The following is a 17991-nucleotide window of genomic DNA, read 5'->3' as shown; positions in this document are numbered from 1 at the left end:
AAGAAACCAAGCCTTCCCCAGGTGAATTTCTAGCAATGCCCACAAAAAGATGAATATGCTGGAGCTGTTCCCCCAGAAGCAGACCTCTGAAGGTGCAGCTAAAACCCAAACCAGCTTGTCATGGGTAGGAGTTTAACTCTCAGAATCCTGGTAAGGCTACCCTTATGGTGGCCTATATGTGCTTCTGTGAGAAGATGCTGTGTTTGGTGGGGGTAAAAGTCAAGGGGTTGCTGGGCAGTAGAAGAGAAGAAAACCCATTGTAGTGCTCACAGTTCCTTTTATTCCTCTTTCAAGATCAATTCCTGGACACCTTGATCCCTGAGCACGCCATGCAGCCTCTTGGCTGCTTGATGGCATCCAGGGTTCTCATGCTGACTCTGGGCAATATCATGCTCAAAAAATGCAATTCAGTACACCTGGGGACGCCTACTGTCTCCCATTGCCATAACTACATAATTACCTACAAGATCTATTATGAATGTATTCGATGCAAATACAGGTAAGAGCTTTCTCAGACTTTGTCCAATTACTTTGTCATTTTAGCCTGCAGTAGCTGTCTGGTTTTCTTTATTTGTTTTTGTGGTGTGGGGAATGGAACTGAGGGCTTCATGTGTGCCAGGCAAACACTGCATTGCACCCTGCCTGAGCAATATCACCAGCCTTCCTTTTGCTGATTTTTGTCTCTGAAAGAGGGTCCCAGCAAGTTTCCCATGATGGCCTTGAGCTAGATGTATATCTCAGGCAGGCCTTGAAGCCTTGAATTTGTGATCTTCTTGCCTCAGCTTCCCAAGTGGCAGGACCAAATAGGTCTGTCATAAGTCTATGGATTGCCTGAACTGAGGACTGAATCACACTATTTCTGTGTCCTCTTTCTCTATTATTCTCTATTATTGGCAAATAGTTGCAAAGGTTGTATACTTGTTCCTTTTCAAGGACCTCCTCTGGCATGTGTTCCTCATCCCATTTTTGGGCAGTAAAGAGGACTTTTGCTTTATGAAAAGAGTGGTGGTGAAAACAGATGGTCATTTTAGAAATACTTGCTCCCAACATTGAAGAAATATTTTAGTGTCTATGTTAAACAGGCTATATCTGGAGCCATTGGTGTTCCAGAAGCTCTGGCACCAAATGGAGACCACAGGGTCACAGAGGGGCAGACTTAGGGAGCATGCAAATATCTCACAAGAGTTCCTGGAAAGAGAGAGAGAGAGAGACAGCGAGAGAGAGAGAGAGAGAGGTGGGAGGACAGTGAGAAGAGAACGCAGGGCCTTACATGTACCAGGTAAATGCTCTAACAGCACAGTTGTTGGTATTCTGTTTTCTTTTATTGTGGTTGTTTTTTAAGGCAGTCTCATTCGGGATAATAGGCTGAGCTCAAATGCACAGAGATACCCCAGCCGTAGGCTTCCAAGTATTGGAGCTGGAAGCACAAGTACCTGTGCCTGGTTATTGCCATATTAATTTTGGTTTTTGTTTCTTGAGACAGAGTTCTTCCAAGTAATCCTGTCTGGCCTGAAACTAGATTTATAGAGCAATCTGGCCTCAAATTCATTAGAGTTCCTCCTGCCTCTGCCTCTCAAATGCTGGTATTAAAGGCTTGCACCATCATGCCTAGCCCTTGGTTTTTTTTTTGAAACAATGTCTCAAATAGCTCAAGCTGGCCTCAAATTCACAATGGTAGTCAAGGATGTTCCTCAACTCCTGAATGCTGGCATTCTTATTCTTGACTAGAATTGTGAAGTAGGACAAAGAATAAAATCAGAACTGCAGTGGAGGCAAGTACGTTCCCAATGCTGTGACTATCCATTATCAGAATGCTCTCACCTTGAGAAACTAAAATTCTGCATTCATTCAACGATAATTATTTACACTGGACACAAAGGCTCATGCTTGTGATCCCAACACCAGGAAGAGTTTAGAGCAAGAAAATTACCCAGGCATTTGAGAACAACCCTTGTTACAGAGAGACTTTCAAGCCAGCTTTTGCTGCTGAGTAAGAGCCTGTCTATTACTAAGAAAGAAAGAAAGAAAGAAAGAAAGAAAGAAAGAAAGAAAGAAGAAAGAAAGAGAAAGAAAAGAAAGAAAGAGAAAGAAACGTAATTACCATGTATGGTAGTGTTACATACTTGTAATTTTAATTTTAATTTTTTTATTATTATTTTTTATTTGTCATTTTATTTTTTTTACTAATTACACTTTATTCACTTTGTATCCCCCCATAAGCCTCTCTTTCCACCCCTTTCCAGTCCCACCCTCCCTCCCCGTTCTTCATCCATTCCCCTCTCGAAGTCTATTTTTAGGGGAGGTACTCTTCTCCTTCCTCCTGACCTTAGTCTATCATATCCCATCGGGAGTGGCTCCATTGTCATCTTCTGTGGCCTGTAAGGCTGCTCCCTGGTGAGGGAAGGTGATCAAAGTGCAGGCTAATCAGATTATGTCAGAGGCAGTCCCTCTTCCTATTACTATGGAACCCACTTCGACACTAAACTGCTATGGGCTACATCTGTGCAGGGTTTCTAGGTTATCTCCATGCCTTGTACTTGGTTGGAGTATGAGTCTCTGGGAAGTTCCCTGTGTTCAACTTTTCTGGTTCTGTTGCTCTCCTTGTGGGGTTCCTGTCCTCTCCAGCTCTTACTATTTCCCACATCTTACATAAGATTCTAGGTACTCTGCTCAGCTGTTGGCCATAAGTCTAAGCGTCTGCTTTGATAGTCTGCAGGGCAGAGGCTTTCAGAGACCCTCTGTGGCAGGTTCCTAGGTTATTTCCTGTTTTCTTTCTTCGGATGTTCATCCTCTTTGGCTATTGGGATGGGGATTGAGCATTTTAGTTAGGGTCCACTCTCTTGCTTAGTTTCTTTAGATGTACAGATTTAGTAGGTTTGTCCTATGTTATGTCTATATGAGTGAGTATATACCTTGTGTGTCTTTCTGCTTCTGGGACAGCTCACTCAGGATGATCCTTTCTAGGTCCCACCATTTACCTGCAAATTTCATGATTTCCTTATTTTTCATTGTGTAGATGCACCACAATTTCTGCATCCATTCTTCAGTTGAGGGGCATCTGGGCTGTTTCCAGCCTCAGGCTATTACAAAATTAAGCTGGTACAAACATGGTTGAGCCAAAGTCCTTATTGTGTACTTGAGAATCATTTGGATATATGCCAAGGAGTAGTATGGCTGGATCTTGAGGAAGCATTATTTCTAGTTGTCTGAGAATGTGCCAGATTGATCTCCAGAGTGGCTGTAGAAGTTTACATCCCCACCAGTAGTGGAGGAGGGTTCCCCTTTATCCACAACCTCTCCAGCATGTGTTGTCACTTGAGATTTTCATCTTGACCATTGTGATGGGTGTAAGGTGAAATCTCAGTGTCATTTTGATTTGCATTTCCCTAATGGCCAATGACATTGAGCATTTCTTTAAGAGCTTCTCCTACAGAGAGTTCTCTGTTTAGCTCTGTTCCCCATTTTTTAAGTGGGTTACTTGGTTTGCTGCTTTTCAACTTCTTTAGTTCTTTATATACACTGGATATTAGTCCTCTGTCAGATAAAGGGTTGGTGAAGATTCTTTCCAAATCTGTAGGTGGTCGTTTTGTTTTGATGACAGTGTCCTTTGCTTTACAGAAGCTTTTCAGCTTCATGAAGTCCCATTTATTGATTTTTGCTCTTAGAGCCTGTGCTGTTGCTGTTCTGTTCAGGAAGTTTTCTCCTGTACCAATGAGTTCTAGGGTATTCCCCATTTTTTCTTCTAACCGATCTAAAGTGTCGGGTTTTATGTTGAGGTCTTTGATCCACTTGCACTTTAGTTTTGTGCAGGGTGATAAGTATGGATCTATTTGCATTTTTCTACATGTAGACATCCAGTTAGACCAGCACCATTTGTTGAAGATGCTATCTTTTTTCCGTTGTATGGTTTTGGTATCTTTGTCAAAGATCAGGTGTCCATAAGTGTGTGGGTTTATTTCTGGGTCTTCTGTTCAGTTCCATTGATCCACCATTCTGTTTCTATGCCAATACCATGCAGTTTTTGTAACTATTGCTCTATAGTACAACTTAAGATCAGGGATGGAGATACCTCTAGAAGATCTTTTATTGTAGAGGATTTTTTCAGCAATTCTGGGTTTCTTGTTATTCCATATGAAGTTGAGAATTTTTCTTTGTAGGTCTGTAAAGAATTGTTTTGGTAATTTGATGGGAATTGCGTTGAATCTGTAGATTTTGCTTTTGGTGAGATGGCATGTGCCTAAATATAAGAAGGTATGAAGAGAAACCAGGAAAGTAATAATCCATGCAAAATTGCAAGAGGTTTGTTTATTTTGACCATTTAGCAATGGGTCACCCATGCTGGTCAGCAAGGAGTGGTCCCAGAAGACAAAGACTTTGGGTTTTTAAAAGACAAATCACGAGGATCTCCTGGAGTTTCGCTCTTGGTGATTCAGGATTGGATGAGGTATTTAACTTTTAAAATAATTGGTTGGTTCTAGGTCCTGTCAGCCCTGTCATAAATATCTGATCTTCAAGTCAGTTTGGAATTTCCTGCCATATGAGATATAGCCACAGTTAACAGTGGGAGAATGATTAACTCATGCCCTGTCTGTTCTGAGGAGTGGGGGTTACAGGCTATCGATCAAAGGTCAGGAGTTATTCAGGAGAAGGATTGGTACCATTTGGCCCAGTTTCTGCTGAGACAAATTCAGACTATAGACAGAACTTGAGATTTGTCTATTAAATGAGAAAAATGTAGAATCCCAAGACCAGGGAAAAACTCATCTGGGATCCGTTTGAGCTATGCCAGATCCAGGTCTCATGACCTTTTGCTTTTCATAAACTCATATGAATTTTTGGTACACAAAAGTAAATATATATATTAAAAATCTCACAACAGTAACATATCAACAAATCTAATACAACAACATTCTGAGAGTAACAGGTAAAACTATATCCAATGGAATGGGCACTATTCAGCCTTTTGTTTTGTATCATTTATAAACAACTTAAGTTTGTCCACAGTCTGAAACTCTAACATTTTAATTGTGGGCCCTGTTGGTAATCAGCCATCAAAGGAGCTCAGCCACCTTTTGTACATTTAGACAGCAATACATTAATGGCTTTACTGCAAAACCCTGGATGCTTGGATTTTTCTTAACAAAGCAACTAGAAGGAGTAGGTTTAAGATATTTCTGTGTCAAAGTCTACCCCAGAAATGTCAGACATTAAGAATACCATAATAAAAGCTATGACTTTTGGGTCAGATATATACATTAAACAGATGTTTTTAGCATGATGAGAAGTACCTTTAAATCTATTTCCAAAAAACAACCAAAGGAAATTAAAATTTCAAGCTTGTGACTGAACAGTAAGCAGTCAGTGCTCCATCATCTTATCAGAACCCTATTGATCAATGCCAAAATTCGGAACTACTGAAATCCTATAACAACATAAGCACAAGGGTAGCAAAGAGAAGAAATCTAAAATATCTCCTGTTTTCAATATGTCTTTAATCATTTTATATCATTATAACTCATTTTTATATATCTTAAAACATTTAGACTCTCTAACTTTTCTTGCATTTATCGACCCCCGAAAAAATATTTTTCAGAGCAAACAACATTTTTTTGATTATTATAACCTAAACGCCTGAGCACTGAGAATGTAGCTCAGTGGTAGAACACTTGCCTAGTAAGTCTGAGGTGCTAGGTTCAATCCCTAGCACTGCAATAAATAATTAAGTCATCATAACCCATGCTCAGACCCTGCATAAGCTCTAAATTTTTTTATCCAACTATTTATGATAAGACACAGGCAACGGATGTAAAGCCTGTGAGCAGGGCAAACCTTTTTCCTTTTTACACAAAAGATATAGTACCCAGTAGTTCTAACTACCTAATGAACTGTGCGATGAGCTGATAGTGGACATAATTGTCTGCTCTTTAGCTGCCAAGCTACCATTAACTTAGCCTAGCCTTCCAACCTAGCCTTCAAAGTGATCAGAGAGCTGAGAAGGATAAATTATGAGCTAAGTAAATGTACCCATCCACGTACCAATCAAAATGACAGAGATGACTAGTTAGTCCATCACCTAGGCAGTGTCCCTGGCTCGTGTGGTCTCCTGGCTTCCTGAGCAGAGGCAATCCATCCATCAGGAATAGAGGATGAGAAACTGCTGCTGTGGAAAGAGGAACAGGAGAGATTGACCTCACCTCACCTCAGACAATGTGAAACAAGGACTCTCCAGGTGTCCCCAGCTTCATCCTCAGTTAGGCTGGGCTCTAGCAGTGGGCTAGTTGAGGCAATATTGCCCAGTGGTTAGCATACCACAATCCAGAGACACGGTCATCTGTTGTTGTGTCCAAATGTTCTCGGAGATCTTGGGGAGTTACTGCCAGGATTTTGGGACTTTCTGTCACAATAAACTTACATATGTTAAAATGCCATGTTCATCAGATCTCTGACAAGCTTGAGGGGCAGCATATCTGAGTTACTCTTTGTCTATTTTAATCATCTGCTCTAAATTGTATCCTATAAAACAGAATGCTATAATCTCTAATTCTGGCATATTCCTTAGATGCATGTTTAGAACCAAATTTCAAGTAGATCTATATAGTCAACCTTCATAGTTACCCATGCTAAGTTTAAACTTAGAGAAAACAACCTAAACATAGGGAGTAGGAAAAGCTCAGTCTTTACTGTAACTTTAAATCTGCTCTTTCTGGACTAAAATCAAAGCAAGACCTTTAATCGGGCACAATTTATAAAGGGGCTAGCAAATCTTATGAATTTTATCACCTTTTTAAAAAATGTAACAGCAAAAAGCTTTACACACTGGGATCAAATAAGTTTGAGAACCAATTGCCTAATAGAACAGTACCGAACAAAGAGAACAATATAGAACAATTTTAAATTGTATGAATTATTCTGTCATCATCAAACCTGTCAGCCAGACAGGTTTGTTCTTTTTCTTTAAAAGAACATAAGAAGACATTTTGCAATGAAGAATCACCAGCCTTTTAAATGAAGTACAACATTTTACAGTTCTTTCTCACATACATTTGCAGGTATAAAGAACCAAAGCAAACATCATTCATATGCCCCCTGGCTTTTACATACATACACAGACCTTTCATAACATTCTATATATCTTCAGGTTCATAGCTTCATTCTTCTGGCTTAACCACACACTCTTGCTTTAGACAAGCTATTCCTTTCTTTAATATCTCTTGCTCACTCTCTCTTGCTTTTTCAGACAACAGAAACACTCCCATCAAAAGTTTCTTTAATTTTCCAAAGGGTTGGAAACTGTTCCAAGTTCTTTCTTAGACCGCGCAAAGCTTATTGCTTTTAAAAAAACCTGATAAAAAGGAATAAAGCGTAACTAATAAAAGTTAAATAAAAAATTTAAAAAAAGTAAAAAAGAAACCTGATAGCTAGAGTCAGATACAAAGGAAGGAGAACCATCCTTAGCAGTGGACTTGGAAATGGGCAGAGAAGAGATGAGAGAAGGAGGGTGGGGTTGGGAGCGAATGAAGGAGGGAGCTATGACTAGAATATAAAGTAAATAACCTGTGATTAATATAAAAATAAAAATTAATAAAAAAACCTGATAAACTGTAAATGTTTTATCACCTTAAACATCTATACATTTTTTAAAAACTCGTTTTTTCAATATCAAAACAAAGTATCTTCTTCAGGAGTGAATTCACAAAGCATAACCATAATTTTAAAAGTCAAAACTAGATTTATAGACCAAAATTTATCAGTGCAAACAATTTAATCTTCAGAACTAATATCAACTTAGAAAAAGACTCCCTTTTTTATCCTAAAAGGAAACAAAATCATTTTGACTCAGAGATTTGCAAACTTTGTTCTTTTCCTGAGCCATACCAGGTGGCAATTTACATTGTTGTTATTTAAACATATGCATTTATAGACCTTATAAACACATAAGCACGTATACATGATTTTAACAAGAATTTGAATTTAACCTTAAAACATACCCAATTATTTTTGATCATATGAACCATTTAAGATCAGTTGAAAATAATTATATAATGGCCATCTATTTAAACGACAGATACAACTCTTTTTATTAGACTTAGCTGTAATTCTAAACATTACAGCAAGTGCAGTTTTCTTCCTACATCGCTGCATGGTCTGCAAGTTGCAGTTGACTTAAGCTTCATAGGTGGGAGGAGGGAAGAAAGGAGCAAGAAGGTGTGGTGAGCTCCTGCTGCCCACTTCCCTGTTGAGCTGGCATGGAGGCAGGGGGGAGGAGTTTTTCCTCACTCTCAGCTGCTGCAGCAGCTCCTGTCATGGAGCAGCTCCATTGCTGATCCCAGCCTAGCCATGTGTAAGGACTTCCACCAAGGAGCCCACAAACCTTGTCGGCTCCCTCGCTCCCTTGTGAGCTTCACTCTAGCTTACCTCCCTGGCAAGGCCAGCACTGAACCTTCTTCCTGGCCCTGCCTCTCCCCTCCCCTGTGCTCCTTGACTGCTGCAAATTGCCTGAGCCCATCACAACAAGTGGTGGCATCAAGCCTGTGTCTTGCTGGCTGTGCATTGTTCTTCCACAGAGGCTCAAGTGCCTGAGCACCGCCCAAGCTCCAGCCCCAGGCCAGCAGGCTCCCTGAGTCTCCCCAGCCACCCAAAAGCACTCCCTACTCAGCACCCTTGGAAGGGAGAGCACACTGCTTGGTGTCACCTGCCATGCAGCCTTATGCACTCCGCAGCCGAAAACTAGTTCTAATTTTAACTGTCCCCTGTCCGAATTTTCGTCAGTCCAAGTCTACAAAGAAACAGACAGAGAAAAATACATACATACATGACAAACACAGGATTCAAATTGCTGGGGGAGCAGAATCTCTCTGCACGTTCCCAGTCCAGGTTGGAGGAGCAGAATCCATCCATATTCTCCCTGTTCCCTGAAAGGGGCGGGCTGAGCTTCCTACAGGACTGCCTCAGCGTTAATGACAGGTCTGTCTGCCTTAATGAGACCATTCCAGGCAAGTCGACTCCAACCACTCAGGGGACTCCAACCCCTCTTACAGATGCTCACGAGCCAGACCATAAGCAAAGCTTCAAGAAAGACAGAAACTCAACACTGCCACTATTGGTATAACAGAACAAACATGTAACAGACAAGAGACACAGGACAAGGACAATTGCGTACCTACTTCTGAGCTCAGATGAGTCCTCCAAAAGCCAGGGTCCAGTTCTCCTCAGTACCCCCAATCCTGGAGGAGCCCCCAAGAGTTACAGACATTGGGCTACAGAATGTCAGCTAAGAAAGCCCGACATTGTACATCAAAGACTTCTATCCTGTTACCAGCTGATGGGAAGCAAAAGGAGCCTATCATAGGCAGAATAAGACTTGCCATCATCCTTCAAATACCAACTCCAGAGACTAAGAGACAGATTTAAATGTTCCTAGGTGCAGTTAGGTATTGTTGCCTCTGGATACCAGACTTTGTGGAACTAACAGGGCCTCTCTACACCAGCACAAAGTGGGACATTGAGCCCCTCATCTATTCTGAGACTAAACAAAAGGCATTTGAGGTTTTAAAAGCAGCTCTGCCTTCAGCTCCAGGCCTAGAACTTCAAGATGCTGCAAAACCTTTTTATCTGTTTGTCTTTGAAGCAAGACAAAAGAGATTTAATCCCTGGAAATGTCCTGTGACACACTCTCTAAACAATTGGAAACTGTAGCCACCGGGTGGCCCACCTGTCTAAGTTGTGGTGGTTTCCGCTAGTCTAATGGACAAACAAACAAACAAACAAACAAACAAGTTAACTCTGGGTCAAGATATTACTTTCACAACTTCTCATGTCTTTGAAGCCCTACTCCAAGGACCTCTGGAACACTGGTTGTCAAATGCTTCTGTGACTCAGTAATAGGCCCTAATCCTGGACCTTCAGTCTTACTACCTGTTTTTTGATGACAACCCACAGGTCCATGTCAGTCCCAAGAAACCAGATATGTGGGCGCTTCAGGAGTTACTTTAACAGAAACAATGTGGGCCCAAGCCAGGTACCTCAGCTTAGAGAGCAGAACTGAATGATCAGGAGGGAACAAGAAACATCCACCATCATACATAAGGACAGTCATTATACTTTCACTACAGTGTAATTCTATCATATGATCTACAGAGAAAGAGGACTTCTGAAGGAGAAAAGAAGTCTAGGCTTTCCTGTCATTCTCCATTTGGCAGGGGCCTGGATTCCAGCTGGGATCCTTGAACTCGGCTTCCAGATGAAAAATTGGATTCTGTTTCTCACAGGGGCAGCTAGAGCACCTTAGGGTAAGGCCTGAGTGCTCTAAGGGGAGTGGAAAAGGTTTTCCACAAGTGTTACAGTTTAGCTCTTTTAGCATGAGGTCACCAGTGACAAGGGAAGCTTGGGCTCTCCAAAGTCTATGCCAGATACCAAAGGGTTACAGCTCTTGGTCAAGTTGCTATGCTTAGCACAATAGAGGTATGGGCCAAACTTTATGCCCTGTCAGTTTGCAGCCAAGACGCAGGCCAGGAGATGCCCAGACCCAGTGACCTGCAACACAGAGGACTCTGTGGAAGAAAAATGAAGAATCTCATCAGGTCTTGAATAGAAAAAACATGAATGTGTGTACCTTTATGCATGTAAAATCAATGGCAATATAAACTCTTGGCAGAGGGAGGGATTTCAGAAGTGAATGTGTTTGCTTCATTGAGGTCAGTGTTAGGATTGTGCAGCGGAGTAATATGACAGATTCTTAAATCACACAGTGACTGGTTCCATGTGGGAGGTTTACTTAATGGAAGGGGGAGGGGGGTTACAGAGAACATCTCAGGGCAGGATACAAGAGAGAGAGAGAGAGAGAGGGAGAGAGAGAGAGAGAGAGAGAGGGAAAGAGAGAGAGAGAGAGAGAGAGAGAGAGAGAGAGAGAGAGAGAGAGAGAGAGAGAGGAGTACGAGTTCTTTCATCAAGTCACCCAGACTTTGTGCAGGTGGTAGCAGGTGGTCCACAGGTGGACTCACAGATGCCTGATGTCCCATTTGTCAGGTCCCTTGGGGACTGCCATAGAGATGTCTGCTTACACATCCCACATTCAGGAAATCAGGGATACTTAAATGGTCCTATCACAAGAAGGAAAATACAGTACTTAAATATCCTATGGGGGAGATCTCCAAGTACAATTGAATGTCACTGCTGGACTAAGGTTCTTAGCAGGGTAGGGCATTTTTAGGTATACCAAGATGCTTGTTAGAGCACTTTCCATATCAAGGGAAGGTCTGGCCTGTAATGGGCCCTGAGGGACATGTGACCTCATTGCAAGACCTGGAGTTACTCAGATAAGGGGAGACATTTCAGAACTCTGCTGAGAAAAAGGACTCTATCCTCATAGATGGAGTGCAAATGATTGTCTATCCAGAGATAACCAACTTCATCCTTATCCAGCAGAGTCCCACACCTTCCTAGAAGATATTTGGCTTCCCCTACAAATTGCTCTCCTCCATTGTCAGTCTGCTGGCCTGGCTGAGAGACAAATGACCTGTGGGGCTTATTGAAATTCTGGTGACATACCACAACCTGGTACTGTCTGAGAGTCCATGGTACAACCAAGAAGAGCTAGGGGATGGGGCAAAAAAATAGATGCCTGAGCCGTATAGGCTGATGGAGGACACCAGAGGGAGAGATCATTCTCTCACCATTTGTTAAAGATGCTATCTATTATCATTGTATGGTTTTAGCATTTTTATCAAAATCGGATGTCCATAGATTTGTGCGATTATTTCTGGATCTTCGATTTGATTCCATTGATCCACCAGTCTGTTTCTATGCCAGTACTATGCAGTTTTTATTATTGTTGCTTTATAGTATAGCTTGAGATTAGGGATGGAGATACCTCCAGAAGATATGTTTGTTTTTAAGTAGCCTGTTTCTGGGTTACCTAGCAACCTATGATGTTGTCATGTGTCCCCTGCCATGTAGCCACACCTGACAGTGTGTTCAAGTTGCTCCTTAAAAGAATCAGCCAGCCACTTTGTCCCTCTCTTGCGTTTTTGCCCTCTTACTCTCTTACTCTCTCACTCTCCTGTTCTCTCCCCTTTCTCTGTCAGGGCACTCGTTTCTCTTCCTCCTATCATGTCTTCTCTCCTTCTCTCTCACTCTCCATCTCCATCTAATAAACTTATTTCATATGAAATCTATTGTGCACATCATCATTTCATTGGTCCTAACATTAGTGCGTTGGAAAAGGCTCACCTGGTAGTCCCTGGTTTGTTATACCAGGGACCCTTAATCAGACCATGATGCTAGCAACAGATCTTTTTTCTGTTCTACCTATCCCTAACCAACACTCATCCACATATGACTTAAAACTTATACTTTCCTTCCACTACCCTGTGCTTACCACACACACCTGTCCCTCTACTCATGGCTGCTTAGACTCAGCATCCAGTAATGTGCTCTGAGCACTGCAGACATGGTGGACACTCCTGCTGCACCAAAATCAGCTGGGGAAACTAAAAGGCTCAGGCCAGATGCTGAAACTGCTGCTTCAGACACAGGCACAGCCTGCTTCTACACTATTCCAGTTAGGTAAGCAATTGCTGGGGACCCTGCGCACACACAGATGGCTGTATGTTGTGCCACTGCCTCAGGCCCAGGGGCGAGGTTTTAAATCTCCCATGGAACACCTGCCACCAGAGGAAGCATTCAGAAGAGGGTTTTCAGTTGCACAGACTTCTGATCAGCCACGCCATATAAATGCAGAGTTTTAAACTCTGCCGAGCAGCCTTCCCATCAGCAAGCACCTGGTCTCGCTATGACACTATGGTCACACACCACACATGGACAGCAACAAGTCTCATTTTAAATTGATATGGATGTTTATAAAAATTCAAAGTTATGTTTTACAATATATATGATTCAAACCTGGTTCAAAATAATTTTTACATGATGCTAAAAATTCAAAGTTATAAAGGTCTATTCAAATTAAGCTAATTTAAAAATGTATGTGCAACTGCCTATGTCTCTATCAAATCCTGAAAATACTAAATGCTGTTCCTCCTGCCATGAGCTGCCTATGATCCAGGTCCACAACTAGTCTTTCTTAGTAACAGTTTTGCGATAATAAATTCAAATGTGATTTTAATAGTGCTTTACATTGTTCTACTATATTGTTGGTTTTAAAACTCATAAATCAGGGATTACTATGTACAAGTTTTCACCAGAACTCTAAATTAAGATCTATTGATTTTACAGGATTAATTTATGTTAAAACTTGATCATTGTGCTGTAACTTCACTATCAAAAGGTTGAAATATGCTTGGTCTACATAACTAAAAATGGTAATATTATGAATCTATGGTATAGCCTTAGACTTTTATAAATTAGGAAATTTTTGTATACTAAATCAAACAGAAAGTATCATGCTCTCACTTCAGTGGACTATATTTAAGACTTTTAAGTCTCCAATTTAACAGGGACAAACCTAAAGTCCTAATATTTAATGGTTAAGAAATGAAAGTTTATAGTCAGTCATCTCATAGATGATCAAGTCCTTTCACATGTTCAAAAACGTATTTATACTGCTACAGATGCAGACCTAGTCTCGCTGCTTGCCTAATTTAAGAGCTGAGGATTTTCTCTGAGTCACCATACAGGAGTTGGTTTAAATAATAAGAGAGGAGTCTTCCCATCAGGCTCATCTACAGCAAAAACTATGCTCTAGACCTTGGCTGCTTCTCTGAGGCTGTTGGTATTCACTCACAAAAAGCAAGAAGTCTGCAATGCCCCACCCACCGGGGTATAGCCTAAAGTCAACTCTGCCAGCTAGCTATTTCAAATGCAGCCAAAGGGGACACTGGTCCCACGGCTGCCCCAACAAGCCACACACTGCCTCCTGGCAGACTGGATTTTGGAAGTCAAAATGTTCCCATTGCAGGCTTGTCCTCTGTGCCCAGCCATGGAGGCTCAACCAGTACAAGGGCCACAGACAGTTCCAGCCTTCAAGCTCCTTGGCCTGATTCAGTGACTTCTACCACCATTGCCGAGCCCAGGTAACATTGCAGGTCTGTTTTGGCCTCACACTCAGGTCCCATGGACATATTGCCAACTTCTGTCTTGGGAGACTTCAGATGCCTTATCAGTCCTTTTTGTATGAAGGAGACCAGTCTGAAGCCTGAGTCCTAGAGTTGCTATTGTCAGGCCTAGACACAATATGCCTTGTTGCCAGACTCAAGAAATAGTCCTCAGATGGAACCTTTTACCACCCCTTTAGCTAAAGGACAATAAACGTTGATAGCAGTCTCACCTATGTCTCATAGAAAATAACTAGATAAAAAGGCCTAAGGTAAATGTTGTTTTAGGGTCTTAAATTGTTTTAAGGTTGCTAAATGCAAGTTATAAAGGTTGCAAGGTCTAAGGTGATTTTACCCGAAATAGATAAAAATGCTTACTATTTCCTCTTGTTCCTATGCGACTGTTATATTAACTGTCCAGAGCTTTGGCCTTTATCAATAGAATCCTGATTTATTAATCTACGTCTAATACAAAAACATTCCACTATACCTCTTAGTATCGTGGTTCCAAGCTCAAGATTGTGAATCTCCTTTAAATCTCCATAATGTGTAATCATACTAAAGATTAAGATCAAGTGAGCTTTTGTCCCTTCTACTTCACGATAGCCTTCTGCCTTTTCAGAGCTCACCTTAAAGAATGTTTATGCACTGAACACCAATATGTATGTCTATTGCCTTTTCTACAACATGTATTTCAGTGCATATTACAATTGTGATGCTAACATGTCTAAAGTATTATCTCCTTTGTAAACCTTAAAAGTAATTCTTGGAAACTGCAGGGAATCCACCTGTCTCCACCTCTCAGGTCAGTTGAACTCCAGATGAGTACTGCACCTATTGCCTATCTCAGAGGGTGGGATTTCTCCCCTTTCCCTGGTTTTGGGACTTCCCCTTCCTGGCTACTTGATTGCTACATTCCTACATCCAACAAGCACTGATTGGTGAGACTTCCCTTCTGATTGGCATCAATTCCTGGCTACTTGACTGCTATGATTGTAACCCAATACCAGCCGATTTGTGAATCTTCATTCTGGTTGGCACAGATGCTTCATACCACTCTCACCATCCTACATCCAAACCCTTCATCTAGGCCCTCCTTCTCCCTTGGTAAGATTTTTCCCTCTAATGGCACAGTTTCTCTCCCTCCCGCTCTTGCTCCTCTATGAAAATGCTAGTGCTACGTAAACCATGTCTGCTAATGGTAACTGTGCCCTTGGTTGCTGGCTAACTCTGACAAGCTCTTGGGACAGATTGTACTAAACTACTGAGTCAAACCTTGCTCTTGGGGCACCTTGACAGGTGACTGTCTCCTACCTGCCCAATGGGAATAGTCAATTCTTCTATTCCTAGAGATTCTCCTCTGGGATGTCTTCTGGAGAATTTAAGATTTCTACACTTAGTGCCTGTTTTAATGGCCTCTAAGCTTACACAGTTCTGTAAACAAACTTGGCCTCAATTTCCTTAGATGACAGATCCAAAGCAAAACCTTTTTGATTACTGCCAGAGACTGGGTAAATGGAGGCTCCCTCAGGTAAATGGAGGTTCCCATGTTCAAGTCTCTTTGATCCAAAACCTTCACTGCTGTTTGATCTCCCAAAATTTTAAACATACATCTTAAGGAATTTTCTCCATAACCCACTTAACTTTGTCTTCTGCCTAAAAATATGTTCCTACCTGACCTAATTTTTTCCTATATGTATAATAAAGCCAAAGCAGTTACCACTAGTGTTCCAGTCTGACCTCACAGACATCTATCCATCAATCCCGACCTGCACTTTCAGTCCCAGCCATGGATATTCTCACAGACCCTGGAGAGCATCCAAACAGCCTGTTCTTCCTGGACTTGGCCACCATTTCAACCCCTTGACCTCCCTATAGCATCCCCAGAATCAGCAGGAAGTAGGCAGAAAAGACTCTATGCCAGTTATTCACTTATTACTAACAAAAGTCTCGAATCGTGTGCTTCAGGCCCAGGACAAGAAGCTCCAGGTTCTCCCACCATTCTTCAGTCCCTACCTGCTGCCTTGTGTGGCTAGGAGCTCTGTACTGGCAATCCTCTACCATGATCTTTCCAGGGCAGGGGCTTTCCCTCCTCCTCTTGACCAATTAATATTTAGTTGCTATTGTTTTTTTTTTTCTCTCTCTCTCCCTTAGGCCCTTGCATGGCAACCAAGAGCTACTCCCAATGAACCTACATTTGTGTACTTTAACTTGCCTTCTGTGAGAATCAGCCCCAGCTCCTCATATTTCATTATAGAAAAAGGGAGGGATGTTATTATTTAGGCAGCTTGCTTCTAGGTTACTCTCCTGCCCTCTCCCTTGTCTCTGTCTTGGGACCTTCTCCCTTCCCCCTATTATAACTTGCTCTCCTCTTCTCTCTCTCTCTCTCTCTCTCTCTCTCTCTCTCTCTCTCTCTCTCTCTCTCTCTTCATCTCCATCTAGTAAACCTCTTTCCTATAAAATCTGTTGTGGCATCATCATTTCATTGGTCCTAACAATAAGTACTTACCTTTCATGTGTAAGACCCCACACCTAGTTCACTGAAGAGGAGTCTAATGAAGTGCTTCTTGAATCCTAGTTAAGTATTCTCCTACTGGATCTATATCCCAAGCAGAAAAACTATGTTTATAATCATGCAAAATGTCCTGGGCTGCAGGCTCAGTGGGTAACATGTGTACTGTGCTTGCTTAAGGATCTGAGTTTGGATCTGCAGCTTCAGTGTAAAAGCCAAGAATTGGGAACAAACATTTGTAACCCCAGTGCTGCGGTGGAGGTTGGTGAAAACAGATGGATTCCAGGGGCTTAAGGAGAACTAGCCTAACTTAATTGGTGAGCTCCCAGTTCAGTTACAGAATGAGTATTGAAAAATAACAGTGTGGGTAGGGGTAAAGAGAAGGTTCAGTGTTTAAAAGCTTGTGCTGCTCTTGCAGACGACCTCTGTTCACCTTCCAACACCCTCATCAGACAGCTTACAACTGTCTGTAAATAAAGCTCCAGAGATTTGATACCTCTAGCTTCTGACAGCATATAAACACATGCATAAGTACATTCACAGTCCCATTCCCAGAAACACACACACCCTTAAAATAGCAAAAATTCAGCCTCTTTATTAAAGAAAATAATAGAGTGGAGAGTGATCAAGGGAAAACAGACTTCTAGCTTCCACTGGAGTATTTACACATACCTCAATGCAACACACACGCATACACACACACATCAAAAGGAGCAATCCAGTGCTGAGAATGTAACTCAGTTACTAGATTCCTTGCCTTGGATGCAAGGAAGCCCTGAGTGTGTCCCCCAGAACTTCATAAACCAACTGTAGAGACACTGACCTGTAATCTCAGCACTCAGGAAAAAGAAGCAGGAGAATCAGAAGTTCAGACTCATCCTCATGCTCTGTCATGACGAGACAGGGCATTCTACATGGGTAACATGCTCTCCTACCACCTCCCTGATGCCAGGTATTTGCCTTATGCCTGATGCTGTTAATTATTACCATGTGGTCCGGGAGCATGTCCAGCTTAGTCCAATGGAAGGGAACCGTTTTCCCTCTATATTTAGAAATGCACCAACTGTATCTTACACAGATACTCTGTGAACATCTGGTTCCCTCATGATCCTGTTCACTTTAATATCTGCATGCTTTGAGGTAATTTTGTGCCCTTTCATTTTCTGCTATTGTCTACGGATCTAACATTCTTTTACTTTTAAAATTTTATTTTTTCATTTATTTAGTTTTGTTTTACAGCAGAGCCACACATAGCCTAAGGTGGCTTCAAACTTACTTTGTAGCCCAGAATAACCTTGAACTTTTGATTGCCCCTGCATTTACCTCCCATGTTCTGAGATAACAGGTATGCTTTAACATGCCCCCCAATTTACATGTTTTCTTCCTGTATCTCACCAAAACTTTTACCACTTTCATTCTTTGTCCAAGCAA

The 17991-nt window shown here is 41.7% G+C and overlaps 1 long non-coding RNA gene across 1 annotated transcript in view; it reads right to left on the bottom strand.

The window, feature by feature from the left end:
- The window catches only part of LOC132651458 (uncharacterized), a 287696-nt gene extending 270183 nt beyond the window's left edge, over positions 1-17513 (bottom strand). The window contains exons 1-2 of the long non-coding RNA XR_009589109.1: positions 17384-17513; positions 6037-6160 (exon numbers count right to left, since the gene is read on the bottom strand). This is a non-coding gene — a long non-coding RNA (uncharacterized LOC132651458). The remainder of the gene's footprint in view (positions 1-6036; positions 6161-17383) is intronic.
- Positions 17514-17991: the final 478 nt, after the last annotated feature.

The sequence above is a fragment of the Meriones unguiculatus genome (assembly GCF_030254825.1).
Source record: "Meriones unguiculatus strain TT.TT164.6M chromosome X unlocalized genomic scaffold, Bangor_MerUng_6.1 ChrX_unordered_Scaffold_30, whole genome shotgun sequence".
Lineage (NCBI taxonomy): Eukaryota > Metazoa > Chordata > Mammalia > Rodentia > Muridae > Meriones > Meriones unguiculatus.
This window is presented reverse-complemented; position numbering and strand designations above follow the sequence as displayed.